This window comes from Aythya ferina (assembly GCF_964211825.1).
Source record: "Aythya ferina genome assembly, chromosome: 7".
NCBI lineage: Eukaryota > Metazoa > Chordata > Aves > Anseriformes > Anatidae > Aythya > Aythya ferina.
In genome coordinates this window covers 12,711,943-12,730,310 of record NC_140302.1, presented here as the reverse complement: position 1 = coordinate 12,730,310, position 18,368 = coordinate 12,711,943, and the positions used below count along the sequence as shown (strand labels likewise).

Sequence of the window (18,368 nt, the reverse complement as noted above, 5' to 3'; positions counted from 1 at the left end):
GCTGATCATTTCTCGAGACATCTGCATTAGTAATAAGTCCAGTTTCCTGAGCTGTAAAAATTACAAGGCTTCTCACAAAAAAGTAAAATTACTTGTTAAAACTGAAAATTGCAATCCAGCAAGTTGATGCAACTTGTAAATAATAATAATAATAATAGTTTTGTTACAAGAAAGACCCATCTTACCCTGCAGTTTAAGTATCTCTCTGGTGACAGCAATGTCAGAAGTTAAAAAATTAAAAAAATAATTCTGGCTGGTGACTTTGCAGTCACTGACAGATTGGCTGCACAGAGGGGCTTCACATTCAGCGGCCCATCTCAGATGAGCCCTGACCTTGTTCCCATTGCCAGTGGCTGGGGTGTTTGGCTTCCAACCTGGCATGCCGTGACGGCTGGGGACGGGACCACCAGTCGAGGGACTGGGATTGAGTGGGTAGGAGACCTTCAAGGTCTCCAGCACTGCTGGCCTCTGTGGGTTGGGCTGGTGGGTTGGTGATGGCATGAGGTAGGAGAAGAGTTTGGGGGAGATGAGTGCTTTTGTTTGTTTGTTTTGTAGTTTTGTTGGTTTGCTGTTGTTTTTTTCCTTTTTGAACTTTTCTCCAGTTAGATAGAAGCTATGTCAAAGGTCATCACTGTCACAGCTCTCAAAATTTACTGACTTTTTACTTGGGAAAACATATATAGATACATATATATCAGTGGCTTTGCACAGTGGTAAGGATTGGGGATGTTACCATATGTTATAGTTTGTAGACACAACCAGAACTAGTCCCATCGCTACCACAACCTCTCCCCGGACTTTGTATGGATTGGAATTATGGGATGCACTGTAATGGTTCATGGCACCCATGAAAAGAAGAGGAAAAAGGATTTTAATATCAAGTCCTTGAAAGATGCCTATCCTACAGTTGCTGAGTTTCATTACTTAAGAAAATATATCCAGGGAAGGCTTGTTGTTGTTTTTAAGTAAATATAGTCAGGAAAAGGCTGACCTGAGCAAAGGGGGACCAAAAAAAAAAAAAAACACACAAAAAAAACTGGTTGGAATCTTTATCAAGGTTTTGTGCTATGTGCTGTAAGCAGTACTGTAGTACCAAATCGTGGTCAGCAGTTGGAAAGATGATTTTTGGTGTTCAGTCTTTGTGGATTCAAAGAGGTTTTCATAGCACTCTTCATTAGTCTTATATGAGTAGCTGATTATATTGGAGCTCAATTTTAGGTATATTTGTTAGAGTGGTGGGATCGCTAGGGCTCATCCTTCCCATCACAAGACTGCTTTCAGGTCCTTATCCATTTGTTGGGTTTTAACAATTCCGGCTGAAATTTAACAGAGTGGGCATCTGCATCAGACAGAAAAGAAGAGGGGAAGGAGGAAAGATTAAAGAAATAATGAATATACATATAATTACATATAAATTTTATATATATATTTCAGAGAGCAGGCTAGGCCATTGTGTGTGGAAAAAATGTCTGTTGACCTCTTCCTTGAAGAAAGTTGTTCCCATTAGGCAAGATGCTGGACTTTGAGTAGCGAAGTCATCAGGGTTTTGTTGTTTGGTTTTTTTTTTGCTTTTTTTCTGTTTTGCTTTTAAATCTACCCAGAGTTGGCTAAGCTGTTACGTGGCTGAATAACTGTGGTTTGCAAGTACTCACAAGGGACCTCCTTGGCTGGAGAAGAGAAAATCTCCGAAGACCTCCTCTTGGCTGGCCGTGTTTGAACTGCTCCCAGCTCTGAGCGCTCAGCAGCGTGCTCAGGCGCCGTCCCCATTTACCAGCTGTGCCAGCACGGCCGGGCAGCACCAGCGAAGCCAGATCTTCTCTGTAACTATCACAAATCACACCGAAAGCAGAAACGGGTCATAGTATCGCTGCCCAGTCACAATTTGTATGTTTGGATTTCAAGCGTATAATATATCCTCCAGAAAAAAATCAGCATTTACACTAGTGGGTGCCTCCTTCTGTGGTGCTTGTCAGGATGCTTGGATGTTCTGCTGCCCGAAGTGAGAGATACTGCCCACCTGAAGCTATGGTGAAGCTGAGAGGTTGCTGAAGGAGACAGCTTTGAGTTTGTTGCTGTTGGAGTGATCTAATAGAAATTAAACACAATTTATTTCACCCTAAGTGTGCAAAGTGGAATACAGTTTGCAAGTAGTGAATTGATACCCAGCTTACATGTTCGGGAAAATGATTTTTTTTTTTTTAATTGTTCTTAGTTAATTTTTCTGGAAGAAAAGGCTGTACAACCTGAAAAAGTTTGGATAGCAGCAGAGATGTTGCAACTGATTTGAATCACATGAAACAACATCTCAATTTCTCCTTGTAAGGACCAAAACTTTTTGGTGTCCTTTATTTCCATCAGTTTCTTGTCTGCTCCTGGAGTTCAGCTGGTAAGAGGTGTGCAAACAGAGGGATGCGCCCTTGCAGCACTGGGTGCTGTAGTTCTGCAAATAATAAGAGTTAGCTTTGATTTTGCAAGACGTAGGTGCTATCACTAATATTTCATGGGGGTTTTGTTGTTTTGTTTTGTTTGTTGGTTTTGTTTTGGTTTATGATCCTCAGTTCTTCCATCATTAAAAATGCCAGTTACAGATGTGCTGCTTTGTGGAGGTTAAGGCGTTTGCCATTATTAGTCACTAATATTTCATTAGCGTTCATATCAAAATCAGAAAGCCTGTTGTGCTAAGCACTGTACATATGCATTTGAAGAGGCACGCTCTGCTCCAAAGAGTTGAGCAGATTTATACTTTAGTCCTTTCACCGTACTTAATATACTATTTTTTCTGCACTTCAGTTATGGTTACCTATGGAGAGTGCTTCCCTGACCTCTGCACAGTGTGTTCAACAAGGAGGCATGTTGGAGACACTTTCTCCATTGCCTAGGATGGATGGAAAAATCCTGAACTTACAAGAGCATTTGTTTGATCCAGTGTAGTTTCTCACCTTTCCTAAAAGAGGTTTTTAGCAAAGGCCTTACAATTTCTAGCCATTTATGAACAGTTCATCTGGAATAGGCACTGCAGACGTACAGCAGCATCAGCTGCATGAGGTTAGGGTGTTCTTTGTTAATTGCTCTGTTGTTATCCCTCATTAGTATAGTGATTGTGCTTCACAGTCCCCCTCGCTCCCTCACCTTAGCCCAGTGACAAAGGTCCAGTCTGGGGGTTTTGCTGTTGTTTGTTTTTGTTTTTAAATCTATGTCTATCTGCAGAAATGTGTTAGTCAGGAGCTTGTCTGGTGCAAGATGTCATGTGTTTCATCGTAATACCTACAGTAACATTTGCTGTAGATGTGTAATCATTCCTCCTGTCTTCCCTTATGAAGTCTTTATACCTTTTTAACATATCCTTTTATCTTACAGGGCTGTTCATGTTGGCTTACTCATGTTGTGTTCTCGTATCCTTACTGATTCCTAGATTTTCCCAGGATGAAGTACATTTTTGCTTTATAAGGCTTCCTTTAAGATATCTTTCCTATTAGTTTATTCCAGTCTGTAATAGCAGGGGCTTATTCTGTACTCCATGAAAGCTTTGAGATACTACCTTTTATAAATACTGCGGTGAACTAGACTTTTTCACTGTAAGGCTTTGATTGCTTGATCCTAGTCTTCAGCTTTGAACCCTCTTTCCTCTATGTAATGCTCTGGCTTATGTTGCTGGACTGGTGCTGGAGCTCTCTGTGATCGTGGCTCTTGGTTGTCAAACACATTCCATGCACATGCGTGTGCTTGGAAGTGCTCTTAAAAAGGACTGTTTTCAGTCTTTACCACTTTGTTACTATTTGTTCTCTAGCGTTCGGTGGTGCATTTGCTTGTGCAAGAATTTGCAAAGAGGTTTTCGAATCCCCGGCTCATTTCTGCAACACGAACCTGTGCTTTTTTCAGCTGCCTTGCAGGAACTCCTCCTGTCAGATTAGCATGGTCTAGTGGTCTGCATCCAGGCTATGAAAAGAGCCTCTGAGCTCTAATCCCACATCTGATGTCGAGTGCATTGATCCTCTTCTCTTCAGGATGCTATGGATGACTGTGAATGTGTGTCCTTAATGACTGGCATTATCCTCTGGAACGGTTCTTCTCTTCTTTCAAGACCTTGTTCTGTAGATGTGAAAATCCTGTTTCTGTGTTCATGGCCAAACCTATTCTCTTCTGTGTGGTCTTTTTGTCAACACCTACCCTACAGGTCCCTCAAGGAGAGGAAATAGTCTCAGCAGCAGAAATGTGAATGGACAGAAATTGTCATGCAGGCCCACCAGTCAGTAGCCTCAGACTCCATCATCCTGGCAGCACCTGGATGGGATTTCACTGCATCTCTAGGCAGTAACCAGTCTCTGTGGCCTTCTAACCTGAGTGTTTTCTCAAAAGGATTATTTCACTACCTTAGTTTCCCTCTTGGTAAAACTAGGATGATGTTCTCTTCATAGGATTAGGTGAGGATTAGCTAATGTTTATCAGCGGCTTGCAGATAAAAGTAGTACTTTGTTTACATGTATGTCTTTTAGACTGCGTGGGCTTGATACGTGGCAGTGCTCTGCTCTGCATCTGAAAAACACCTGATCTGGGATACTGCTACAAAATAATTGCATTTTGCAATTTGGAAATTTTCTGCCCTATTCTTTTTTTTTTTTTTTTTTTTTTTATCTTTTTGCTTTTATGTATTAGTGTTAATACATAGAATTCACCTGGTCGTGCTAGAAGTTCCAGTAGCATTTGTGGCTCAAGCTGTAAGGGCAATATGAAGTAGAAAGAAGCAGTGCCATCCTTCAAGAGTTATCTTGCTAGACAGAGAGTGAGTACTCACTGTCTCCTGTTACCTTTCCATGCCATATATCCCTAGTTCATGAATTCAAGTATCTGAAACCTGAAATTCACAGTGTTTTGTTTTTTTTTTGTTTATTTGTTTTTGTTTTGTTTTGTTTTGTTTTTTTCCTGTTGCTTTTATCAATTCTGAAAATAAGGGCTTTGCAGCAGCTGGAATCAGCTAACAGGCTCGTTGAAGATACATCTTGTTCTTCCATCATGATATTGGCTCTGTGGGGCTTTCTTAGTAACATGAACAGATATGACTCAGAAGACAGAGGGAGAACAACTACGTTGTGTAGGAAGTTAAAAAATACTTTTTACCATTTTTTTGGCCAGCACCACAGCCAAGCTGTGCTGCCTATATTTTATTTTTTTTTAAACCATTCTTGACAGCCTTTGGAACTTGAGCTGGTATCCTGAATTGATCTTAAACAATCAGCCTGAAATCCAAGAGAGAATAAAACACATGTTCTCAACAGCCAGTTTTTCCTTTCAGGAGGGTTGTGCTACTGCAGAGCTGCAAGGATGGTGTGTGTGTGTGGAGACACGAGCAGGAGCAAGTCTGTGGAGCAGCTTTTACCCCGCAGGCAATAAAGAGGGACACAAAACATGGAGTTTTAAATGCTGTAATTCCTAGTTTTCATGGCACTGAACTGCAAGCTGCTAGTGCAAATGTATTTATGTTACTATAAATAAGATTAGATGAGCTGTTGCATGCATTTATTATTTGAATTTGACCAAATTTGTACAATTTGGCTTCTTTTGCTTTCTTCCATAGAGAGCTATACATGTGGGCTCTAAGCAGGAAGAAAATGTAGTAGAAAACTTGTTCTCAGAGTATAAGACGACACGAGAAGTGTGCAGTGAAAAAAATAATCACACTTTCCTGGAGCTGTTGTATTTACCCGTTCTTCCTTCTCATTGAAGGCCCAGGCAGTGCTCTCGATCTGTTCCTTGTTGCCTTCATCCTTGTTCCTTCTGTTTCTGTTGCTCTCGAGGCTCCCTTTGTCTCTTCCTCCACCCTCCTGTTTTCAAAATTACTTCAGTCTATTCCCCTTAGAGAAAATTTCCTAACACTTGGCTGCAAACCCCTTCTTTCTTTCAAGCCCTTCAAGTAACCAGCTCCTTCCAGAAAACATTCCTGAGTTAATTTCCCTGAGAAATTTTTGCCCATGCCTTCTTGTTTTGAACTTTTATTGCGTTTCTTTCAAGTTCCTTGTGGAAGGAGCAAGTTCTTCTGTGCTTGCAGAAGGCCGTTTATGTAGTCCCTAGGCAATAAATAGCCAGGCACAGTCTGCAGGCAATAATTGCATCTCTGCCGACATTTCTGAGTCCTTATCTCTCTCCAACGTAGTACCTTCTGCTCCCGTTTTTCTTGGTTTTGACTCTCTGGTTTAGTCCCTTGCACAAGTAATCAGTTAGTACACATCACAAAAATTAAATCATCATCTGTTGAACTAATTCAAAAGCAGTTGTTAATGCATAGAGGGAAAGCTAAGTTCTGTACAGTGCACTTAAAATGGTGCCTTTCAGTAAAAGGATCAGATGGGTAGTCTGTAATATAAGGGATTCAGCCTTCTTGCCACTAAAAGTGTTTACAGCATTTCCCAACAACTTCAGTAGGAGCAGGAGTTGATCCAAGATGGCTCTGACCAAGAACAGACAGTTTTATTTACCATCTGCTTGGGTAGCATCTTGCTGTGTGTTTTGTAGTAATATTTGGTGATCTGGTGTCCGTTTTGATTCCTTTTATCCAGATGTTCCGCGAACACAAACCAGACTCGGTTGCTATTTAGATAGGATGTTTGCTCAGTGCTGATACACACTGCTGCTTTTCTGCAGGCTGTTAACAGAAACACTGTCCTTGTGGAAAGCTCTGCAGAATTAGTGGGGTTTGAGGGCTGGGGAAATCCTTTACGTCCCTTGCTGCTCTCCCTCCTCCTCCCCCTTCTCCTTGCTAGACTCACTTCAGTTTCAGCTTCCGAAGGTGAAAATCTTACCCTGGTAATGTCTTGTGGGTATTTCTGTCTTGGATAAACAACATCTTTTGTAGGCTCTATTGGTCGTGTCAGGTTGTATTCTAGTCGTTTTCCCAGAAAAACCCCGAGGAGTCGCATACAATTGATCTGAAATGGTTTCCTATTTGCATTCGCCGCTAATGCTGTGTGGAATTGTTTAAGCACTCAAATTATATTTAAAAAAAAAAAAAATCATTCTTTTGCACTGCTCTGTTGCTCTGAACAGTTTTGCTGTAGGAAATCGACCCTAAAACCGCGTTCCTTGTGTCATTAGGACCATCTCATTTTCTCTGTCGCCCTGGTCCTGCCCCTGCAAGGTTGGCGACGGGCTGGGAGCCTCTCGCTGCAGCGTGGCGCAGGAGAGAAGCGCTCGGCTGCGCGGCATCCATGCTGCGCCGTCTGCCTCGTCCTGCCTCCCGGCCCGTTCGCCTTTTCAGTGGCTGAGCCAATATGTCAACGAGAGGGGAGGGAGGCTTAGCAGAGCTGCCTGAGGAATTGATTCTCCTCTGCCTCCGCGAGCAGCCTGTGTGCACGCAGCAGCGCACGGTACGGCTCTACACAATACCCGGCTAATGCCCTCGTCAGCAGCTTCCAGGGGAAGAGCAGTGCTGGAAAAAATAATAGCGGGCCTCTGCAAGCCATAGAGAGTGCACGGACCAGAGCTAAATTTGGAAAGCTAAAGCTTATTTCATGCAAGATTATTAGAATTATTTGGGTTTCCAAATGCGTGCTTGCACGCATGTATGTATCGTTGGCCAGCTTTTCCACGTGACTCTGCTGGATCCGAATGCAGTTGTTATTTATAGATGGCAGGAGCAGGGATGGCATTATCTTGTAGCACTCTGGTCCTGAAATTATGGCACTTGTGTGCGGGGAGAGGGGGCCAGCTGCCCTCTGAGAACTGCGGCAGGCTGCTCTCCTGTAAGTGTCTCTGTGATGCGACAGTCACAAGTAACCCTTTCCCTCTCCCCCATTTTTCGTATTTTCAGACAGAGGAAAGAAAGGTTTTGAAAAATCACTGTGGGCTGTGATTTGTACTGCCTTCTACCCCGAGTGCATGGAGAAAGTAATTAGCCATGTTCATGTTTTTACCTGTTCCGTAGATAATCTCCTTCCACCTATGTGAAAAACAAACATTCCCCAGCAGACAAAGAAGCAGCGATTTCTGATCTGTCTGAGGCTAATGTTCTCGTTTAGGTGCTAACTAAAACCAGCCTGATGCTGACATGGGCTGCCTGCTTGCAGTGCTGCCAAGGTGGCCAGGGTGTGCAGGAGCAGCGATGCCGTGCCCTGCCGTGCCATGCTGTGCCGTGCTGTGCCTTCAGACAGCGCCTGTGCACAGGAGCAGCTGCCTGGCCCCTGCCTCTGCGGCGTGCCGGGGCCCTGCTGCTGGGGCCAGGCCCTGAGCTGCATCAGGGAATTGATCGAGCTGGAAACAAGCAGACACAATCAGACCAAACAAGAACTGTCTGCAGGGAAAAAAAAAAAAAAAAAAAAAAAAAAAAGCTCCGATGAGATGCCCGGTCAGGTTCACGGGGTGGTCACACAGACAGATGCTTCAGCGCAGCTGGGAGCGCGCCAGCACGGCAGGGCACAGGCACGGGCAGCAGAAGCCAGGATGGACACCTGAAGGCAGCGCTGCTGCTGCTGCTGATGATGAGCACTTGGTGCCGTGAAAATATGATCAAAATGATCTGAAGATCAGGGTAGGTTCATTTAGGTGCTGAATCCAGTTTCTTATTTTATGCCAACTGTGGTTCTCTGTGCAGCTCTAATTGTAACAGAGCATAGCTGAGTTTTGCGTTATGGGTACTAAATAAAACAAGTGCAGTGCATGTTCTATCTTAAAGGATATCAGAATACCTCAATGAGAGCATCTGTGGCTTAAAGTCTGCTCCTTTAATACAGCAATGATTAAGGTGAGAAACAAAAAATGAATTCAGCAGGTGATTGTCATGTATTTTAAATTTTAATTTAATAGTATAGTTGCGGTATCAGTGATAATCTAAGGCTATAATCATTGTAAGGTTTGTAGGGAGAGGCAACATCTATTGTATGAACAATTAACACAGCTAGAAGAAACAAACTTTCAGGTGCACAAGCCCATCTTTTGTTCAAAATAGTTACCAGGTTCGCAGTGCAGCTTGGGAACAATTATGTGGGATTTAACCTTGGCATGTTAATTAAACGTTAATTCACAAGGCTGCTCTCATGAAAAGATCCTTGGTACAGGAAGAGCAGAACAGGTTGCTAGTAAAGGGAAGGTGACAAAGTTTGCAGGGCTGGTGGGATGTAGAAAACGAGAAGTAATGACACTGTTAGAAAACGCAGGCATTAACTGGGAAACATGGCCTGTTTGAAATTGCAGTACTTGCACACATTGGTCTGCTCTGTGTTGTCAGAACAGAAATAATTAAATTAAAAACTCTTGTGGGCTGTTTCTTTTTGTTCATGTCCTTAACTATTTCCATGTTAATCACGTAGAGATTATTTTATATGCAGCTGTATTATTTTCGAAAAGAAAAGCAAAATAAATGGATGCACCCAGGGTGCTTTCAGCTTATTTCTGTTCAAATACTAAAGTTTGTATAATGTGAAAAATGGTCCTGCCACCCCCAACTTTGAAAAAAAAACTTCTTTTTTTCCTGCTGTAACACTTAAAGAAAAGTTGGCAAATATTGTATTAAACTAATCAAGTACAAATCTGAGGACACCTGATAAAACATTCTTTTACCATAAAGATGTAAAATAATGTAAAATTAAAGTTCAGAGCGAGACTGCAAAACCAAGAAGCAAAAGTGCCTAAAATAGCTTTTGGTCCTCCTCAGAAGTTCTGGCTGTGCAATGTTAACTTTGGAAACATGTTTCTGCTATAAATTTTGGTTGTGTGTTTTTTGTAGTTTTTTTTTTTCCCTCCTTGAAAGCCTCTCCAGATGTTTTACAGTTGTTGTTTGAAAATGTTCCATGGCAGGCATTGAGAATGCGGGCACAGAGCAGTGACCCCTTGATGTGGCACTTGTGGTTTTTCCTTGCAAAGAAAGGAAGGTGTCTGATCCTCTCTGTGCTGGGAGCCGGCCGGTCACAGGCAGTGTGACCTTCAGCACATCACCTGTACTCAGCGTCTTTCATCTCCAGAACTTAGCCAGCAAGCCGTGTGTCCGGAGGGCCGCTTCTGCAACCTTCTTTAGGAGCTCCCTGCTCTGTAACTGACATGTTAAGTATTTTTATATCTTCTTGTCTTTTTGCAGTAATAATAAATACAATCCAGATATAAACACTTCTCAGATGGGAGCTATTTGATCGAAATTCCTGTGTTCGTATTCATAGATTCATTGGACTGTAAAAGACTTCAAAAAATCATCAGTGCCATTGCCTCATGGCTGAAGAATTGCCAATGCCCTTCTCACCGGTTGCTTCTCTGACCTGGTCTCAGCATCTCCAGTCATGGAGCCTCCTCAGCTGACCCCGTTATCGTGAGGAGGGTGGTCCTGGCACCTAACTTGTGTCTTTTCTGTCTCTTGGCAGTTTAAGTAGCTTATTCTTTGGCTCTTCTGCTGCAGATACGGATAAGGCATTGTTACTCTGCTGATGGAAATACTGCTCTCAACATCCCCACATCTTAAATACACAAGCCTACTCCACACAATCTTTTCTTGCAGGTTCTGTTGATAATTTTCTCCCTGATCACTCATGACTTTTATTCCCATTCTGTGGAGGTACATTGCTGTCGAATTAGAGAGAAAGGAGAACCTGGCGCCTCTCAGACTATGCCACCACTCAGGCAGCCAGGGCAGCTGTTGGACTTTCCTGCAGCAGGGCAGCACTGCTGAGCCCCTGCACAGCTGCTGCCCTCGGCTCCATTTCTGAGAACTCCTGATGTGGAGGCTTTCCTCACCCTGTTGTTCTGAAGGTGTGCAGTGTCATACTTTGTACTTGTTCCTGTTGAACGTAGTTTCAGACTACTTCTCCAACTTGTCAAGATCATTTTAACATCTTAATCCTGCAGTGAACCAATACTCCTTTCCATCTTGTGCCACCCTGACTATGCTCAGTTTTATTACTGGCCGTTGATTTAATATAAGCTTAAGTTACCAGCCATTCTGTGTTTTGTTCAGCTGACCTTATTTCCCCTGTCTATTTGTAACAAAGTCATGTAAGTTAGAACTGAAGCCTCAGTAAAATCAAGCTAAATGATATCTACCTTGCTCTCAAGATCCCTTGTTTGCTAGCGTAAAAAAAAGTACAGAAGTGTGAGATATTTTTTTTCTGACAAATCCGGTTTGTTTTTTACTCATTTTTTACTTTCATCTTAGTTCTTTAGAATTATTTGGGTTATTTTTCCCCAATAGGAAACTGAATCTCTAATTCTGCAGTTCTTCCCCTTGTTTGTTTTTTTTTTTTTCAAAGCACTCTCTAGATTTTCCTTATTCCAGTCTTCCGTCATCTTACTGACTATGCATGGATTCCCTGCATTGAAACTCTGCTTAAATGACTCTGGTATTTTATCTTTGTAAGCAACTTTCATTGTTTGTCCTAGTGTTAGTTAGCTCAGAATTTGTTTACAGTACTAATTGGAGAGCTCAGGATGGATTAAGGGAAACGGAGCCCCTCACCTCTGGGTCACCACTGTGAATCCAGCCTAAGATGGGTTGGATTGAGTCACTTCCACTTTTCAGCTGCTCGTGTTAGGTGTGAAATCTGTGCATGACGAGAACTGGCATTACCAAATAAAAGCACACAGCGGTAATGAAAGACGCTGTTGTTTGAAACCAGAGCAGTGAAGCCCACAATTGGATGAGTAAGAAAACGAGCAGTCTAATGCCATTCGAGTGCATTTCTTTTGGAAAGCCGTATTCAAGATTCACTTGCTGGTGGCCTTTCACTGGCTTTGTCTTCTCTTTATAATGGTTCGTGCTTTCAGATGTAGCAACCTGGGTACAGCTTAGCCTAAATGAGTTGCTTATGTATTTTATCTGGAGCTGTACAGCGTGTTTAGTGCTTGCCAAATCGAGCCATTGTTGCTATGCTTTGTGATGTATTACTTTAAAGTTAATGTAGTGAATCTGGTAAGATGCTCTGCCAAGTTTTGGCAAGTGCAGAAGGAAATTGGGAAATCCCAGTTCCACTGAAGTCATGGGATAAGGATAGCACTATTCAAATCTGTGTCTCCAGCATGTCCTGTTCCAGTTGGCAAGAGCTTTGGGGAAAACCTATATATATGTGCGTGTGTCTTGGGAGGCATTTGTGAAGAGCTGAAGATGTGCCAAGGCAAGCTGGACCCATCCTGGAGACCAGGCTTGTGCACTGCGTCGTTCTCATGCAGCAGCCTTCAGAGCACATGCTAGGTAATGCCCAGGTTTACTCTAAGCGTATTATTCAATAAAACCTCTGTTAATTAATTTGATATTACGGCTGGTTTAATTGGGCAGTCCCCAAGTTATCTGTTTTGCTAAAAACCTGTGCGGTGTGTGTTTGGTTTTTTAATACTAATCCATAACTGCATTACAGAGCGAAGCTTGGTGTTCCTGCAGGGCACAGCTCTGGCTTTGGTAATCAGGGCAACAGTGGTGACAAAGGACATGACTCTGAGGGTAGTGGTGAAAGCCTGTATTGTATACTGTTCCTCAGTGCTGAATCATTGCTGCTCTTCACGTCCCCCTCGGGGTTAGTGGGTGCCCCCAGCTGCTCAGGGGAATTGGGTGCTGCGCAGTTCCCCGCACACTTCTAAAAACCGTGTCCACTTGAGGGTGGTACTGAAGGCACGACTCTTCTCACTGCTCCACTGGTGGAGCAGTTTTCTGTTGGTACTTTTTAACTCCGGATAAATCAGTTTAATCCAACCCATTTACTTGGACTTCGCAGGCTGATTCTGCCTGATGGAGAAGAAGAGCGAGCACAGCCCTCAGCTGCTCCAGAAAAGAAGCCAGCTGGGGTGCTAGCCTCCTGGGACGAGGTGGGAGCTAACACCTGGGAGCAAGCCCTGGCTGTGTGCCCTGGGCATCTGCTGGCAGCCTGAGCCCCGGGCCTGCGAGGAGGGCTGGGCGCCTGGGGAGCACCGCGGGAGGAGAGCCCGCGCCGAGCAGCCAGGCTGTTGAAAAATTACTGCTTCTGCTGTGTAATTGGCATTATGTGCGCTTCCTTTGTGTTCTTGGCATTGAGGCAGACAGGGAGCAGAAGCCTGTGTAATGACAGGGGTAGGGCTTGTCTGTCGGAGGGCTGGGACGTGTAGCGGTAACTTGGAGGAGCTGAGAGGAGGGGAAAGCACCCATACTCTGTTTTGGTGGGTAGTTACACCCTGTTTCCTTCGTGGCCTTGCTTTCCTGCCCTGACGGACTAGCTGACACGTTAGTCAGCCACTGCCAGGCTCTGCTCAAGTGCACAAGGGGGAGAGCTGCAGGAAAATGAGTCCTTGGAGTAGTTGGGGTGAGCAGTTCCTCTCCTCTCTCTCTATTTCCTAGCTCCGTAAAGGTGCAAATGGCCTTTAAAATAAGAGGAAATCAGCCAATCTACTGTTTCCCAAGACTGTGAACAAAGATCCCATCCTTTTAATACAATTGGAGTTTTTTTTCTAATATTACAGCACATTGAGCATTAACCAGTTAACATTTCTTTTTTTTTTTTTCCAAACAGTATATATTCTGCATTATCCTGTGTGAAAAGAATGACATTCCTAAATAACCAAGGCAATATTTATTTCCCCTCCTTTCCTTTTATTTTCTTCATTGCTTTCCTTCCCACCCCATCAAATTATCTCACAGGATGATTTATAAAAATTGTACTGAGATTGCAGCCTATACAGCAAAGGATACAAAGCCCTGGGCAGCTCTGTATTCCCTTCACATGGAATTCTTCGTTTAAGAAATACAAATTTGTTTCCAAAAGCAGTATAAAATTAAGGGATATGATCTGGGAAAAAAGGCTGGATTTTCTGACTTAGGCTTTAAAAAATGTTTTCAGCCCGGTGCATTTCATTCTGAGATAGAACAGCAAGCCAGCGAGGTGGTGCTGAATAGAGAGTTCTCCAAGTCAGACTCATCCTTTTTCCCTAATATTTTCATTGCAGTGAGTAAGAAATACGGGTCTGCCAGTCTGCCTATTGAACTATCTACTGCAGCTTAACTGCAGCAAGAAAACGGTAATCCTATTGTGCTCCTCCAGCAGCCTCCTGGGAAGCAGAAGGCATTGAAATTACTGAGCTGTTGTCCTATCCCCTCCTCACCTGTCTTCCTAGCTGTAAATATAGTGTCTGCCTGTAAATAACAGTTTGCTGCACCTTTAAGCGCGTTCCCTAACAAGAGGCGGTGATTTACTGAGGTGATAAGCTGTAACTAATACTAGGGTATCATAATAGGTAAATAGATTAACACCGTGCTTCTCTGTATTTTGCTTTCTAGGGAGCCCACTGGCTCATTCGCTCCCAGATGCTTACTGCAGCACTTCGCAGTGCGCCGAGTTAACTCAGTGGGTTACAGGGCTGTAGCTATCGACGGCGGTGTGTGTGTGGCTAATGAAACGCATTAGCGGATCTATCGGGCAGCATTGATTGCTTAGCCTATTTGCCTTTCCCTTTCTGTTCCCTCGCCCAAAAAGGATTATAACGGGCTGTGCCCAGTGTTCAATGCCAGGGCCGTAAGCTGCCCTTCAGGATGTGTCGCCATCGTCCGTCATGTAGTTGCTGCTGTGTGAGCACAAGTACGCCGCCAGCCTTTGTCGTCAAGAAGTCAGAAACCACGCAGGCAGCCTGGGCATGATGTGTGGGCCTCCCTCACCTCGAGCCAACGCTGTCTGCCCTTCGCAGGGCTCTGCCGACGTGCTCTCTCTGCCACCTCGCCGGGGCCGTGGTGCGGGCTGATGGGTGCTCCCTGCCTTCGCCAGCCGCGCCACCGAGTGTCTGGTGGAGGTCTCTGCTTTGACGCCGTGTGACAGGTTTTCAGCACAAAAGGACCCTAGCAGGAAATGAACAATGCTTGGGGGAGCGTTGCCAGTCCTCATAATGGTGCCGCACATCTTGTGATATTTGGCACATTCCTAAATACCTGGCTCCTGGAGGCGGGGGATTAAATAACGATTGCTTCCTTCCTCTTTGAAGCAAAGCTTAGCTCTGTGGTTGCAGAGAAATGCTTGAAATGTCACTCGAGCTGAAGGGAAAAAAAATCTTCTGCCTTCCGCTCCTCCCTGTCCCCAGGCCCCCAGAGTATAGACTGCAGTGTTCATCTATGGTTTCTCAGTGAAAGTGTATACAAGTATGGGAGGCATCCAGAGGCTGTAGTGTGGCTGGCTCTGGGTATGTGGGAGGATTTATCAGTGTTATGGGGAGAGGTGGGTCCCGTTCTGCACTGAGGCACTCATGTGCTTTCACTCCTCTTTAGGGAAAGGAGAAACAAAGATGGGGCTGGGTGCAGGAAGCTGAATACCTCAGAATGAGCTTCTTTTTTCTGCTTCCTTAGGAGACCTCGTTGGCTATTTGTGATTGAAATTGCTTTTATTTTTAATCTTTGTTTTTCTCTATTTCACAAGTGCAAAAGCAGAGGCTGCTCATTTCTGTGTTGGTTTCCTAACATAGTCATTGTTAGCAAATCGGTATTGATTTATTCCTACGAAAATACATCAACGTTTGAAGTAAAATGCAATCCCATTAAGAATGATACAGGTCTTCCAAATGGAGAAAAGTAGGTCAAATATTGCACCAATCAACCCAGAGCATGTTCCTTTAAGCAAAATAAATGTGTGAATACACTTAAACTGTCAGCATGTCATTTGATTGCCATTATTATGCGTCTTTTGGCATGAGCTGGCAAAGCCCTCTGCGACTGAACGCTGGTTGAAAATGTCAGCTCTGGTGTGTTAACCGGGCTGTGTTTTACATTTGTATTTTGCACAGGGGGAAAGGGGGTGCACGCTTAAATAAATCTTGGTCCCCCCCGCAACAGTTGACTCCAACTTACGCAGGAGAGCTCAGCTATTGTATGCAAGGGGCATTGTAGCAATGCAGCACAGGAACACGATTTAAATCTGATCATTAAAGTGCCGCAGCGAGAGGCTGTGAGAGACGGTGTGGATGGTCCATCTGCAAAATCTGTGCTCCTGGTTTACAAGGAGGAGGGGTGGAGGGGGGAGAAAAAGCAGCTGCTTGGCTGTGCTATGAGAGGGAGAGACTGACTGTTGGCACCATCTGTAGCTGTCCTTTGTGCTTGCTGCTTTATCTGTTCATTATAGTGTGATACTGAATTTCTCGTGCTTTGAGTGTAAATGAGTTGAGATGTGCCCAATACTGTCAGCATAAAAAGCAGTAACTAAGTACGCTAAAGATGAATAGCGTAATCTGTAAATTCATTTTGAGTTTGTTTCATCTGACTTGAATAGCACAGGAAGTGATGTTCTCCAGAAGGCAGCTGTACCAGATGTGGGGGTATATCCTCACCCTGCCAGCCAGCGCCGGTGGAGGTGGATGGGGTAAGGAAGAGGGAGGGCAGCGTGGCATTTCAGGTGAATGGGAGCAGGATCATTCGGAGGGTCCTTGCTCCGGCTGGGGCAGGGGGATGCCCAGGGGCTGGTGGCTCTGGACTCGGCTGCGCACAGCTCCGTCTGCATTCCGTGCACAAACACCGGCGCTGGGAAGAGAGCGATTATTATACATGGTACATGAGTCGAAACGTCCTGGGGGAGGAAAGGTTAAACCTCTCAGTAATGAGTGCTGTGATAGGGATGAGTAAATTCATTGCATTTTATACCTGCAGTCTCTTAGTTTGTCAAAAACACGAGCCCTCTCCAGATAACTTGTAGAATGTAACTGTCTGGCTTATCTTGAGGACCTCTTTGTTCTTTGGCACTTTACATTTCACCTTTATAAACGCGTCTGTTAGATATTAGTAATAATAATAATTCATTAATATCTTTTCTTATCTCCACCTCGCTGAAGCAGTGCTATCTTTTTGGCATATTCCTTTTCCAGAAGTTGCTCTGCTTTTTTTTCAAAGCAGGTATGGCCTTTGTTTGCAGATTCATGTCCTCAGCCCCATTAGGTTGTTGTTATCTTTTTTCTCAAGTGCATATATGTGTACAGAAGGAGCAGCTCCCTCCGCATCAGAGCCACGGCTAAGATGGACGGTTTCCATTTGACACTGCAGTAATTACACTCAGCTGTGGCAGTGCTCAGCATGCCCTGTTACCCTGACATGGCTGCGTTCACTGTTCGGCAGTGCACTTGGTTCGCTCTGCTCAGCACCCGAGCGGCCAGAGCGTGCGTGAAGACGCTCGGCCAGGCAGCGATTTTCATCCGGGCGGCTGGAAAAGGGGGAGGGGGCCTTTGTCACTGCCACATTAGTAATGATATGCCAGGGATAAAAGGTGAGCATAATTCGATCAAATGCTTGTTGACAGATTCCTTGGCTAATAGAGAAGCAGCTTAGACTGACACTCGGTGCTGGAGCATTTCACACATCTCGGGGGAGCGCTCCCTGTGGGCTAAGTGTGAGGCTGACAATTTCGAAGTGGCCGTGTTGAGTTACATAAAGGAGCGGTGTCCCCTTTTTGTCATAGCAGTGCTCCGAACTGCTTCCTGAAACACCGCTCTTGACCTTCTGCCTGATAAATGCAATGAGTTCACTGCATCTCCTTTGTCCAGACACAGGAACGGTCTGGGTTTAACTGTTTTTCTTGTGGCCAGTAAACTTAAGAAATTTCAGTTGTTTCTCAAACTGAAAAATCGTATTTGCGGGCATTCTTGGCAAAACACTTTTTTTTTTCCTTGCAAATACGACTTTACAATTAGTCACTTGGGAATTTGCTCTAAGTATTTGTTGACAGTACCTCTGAGTATCTACTGAGAAAAGAAGGTGGTTGCTACCAGTGGTTTGCTACTGCTTGGAATTTTGTTACTAGGTTAAAAGATAACTATCGGGAAAAAAAAAAAAAAAAAAAGAAATGAAAATAAAAGCCTGAATTTTAGATAATTCTTCATTTGTCTCTTAAATCTGCAAGCTTAAAATTACACTGAGAGCTCTCTTCCTTAAACCGCTGTGGCAGTTTGTTTTTGAGGAGCCTTCTGGTTCTCACCTGCTAGCACAATCTGTTGGCTTGTGTTCGGTTTACATCACCCTAGGAAAGCACTTAGTTTAAAAAAAAAATAAATACAAAGCATTTTATTGTTAGGAAGTTTTTGCAAAGCAGACTTGGAAGAATGAAAAACCCCAAGCACTTCCCCTTGGGGATGTTTCTGCAGCTCCAGAACCGAGTGCAATTTGTCTGCGCCTCGTCTGGTGAAGCCCTTCCCCGCGCCATACCTTAGCAACGTTTTGCCCAAGCCACTGTGGTCCTGGGGCTCCACCAGCAGCCCTGTGGCCCGGGGGTGTTACTGGAGGCTGCTGTGCACTCGCTGGAGCCAGACTGCGCTCACAGTTGCTTTCTCAGGCTCTGTTCATTCCAAAGAACATGGGTTTTGTAACAGGGGCTGGTCTTCTCTGACTGAGGGTGCCTAAGGAAAGGCCACATTTTCAGAGATAATGAACCCTTTCATGTCTTCAGAGGGAGTTGCAAGCTTTTAGTCTCTAGGAAATC

At 44.2% G+C, this 18,368-nt stretch overlaps 1 protein-coding gene across 12 annotated transcripts in view; it reads left to right on the top strand.

Annotated features, from left to right (window-relative positions):
- The window catches only part of ZMIZ1 (zinc finger MIZ-type containing 1), a 352,041-nt gene that overhangs the window by 279,613 nt on the left and 54,060 nt on the right, over positions 1-18,368 (top strand). The gene's annotated exons all lie outside the window — the stretch shown is intronic.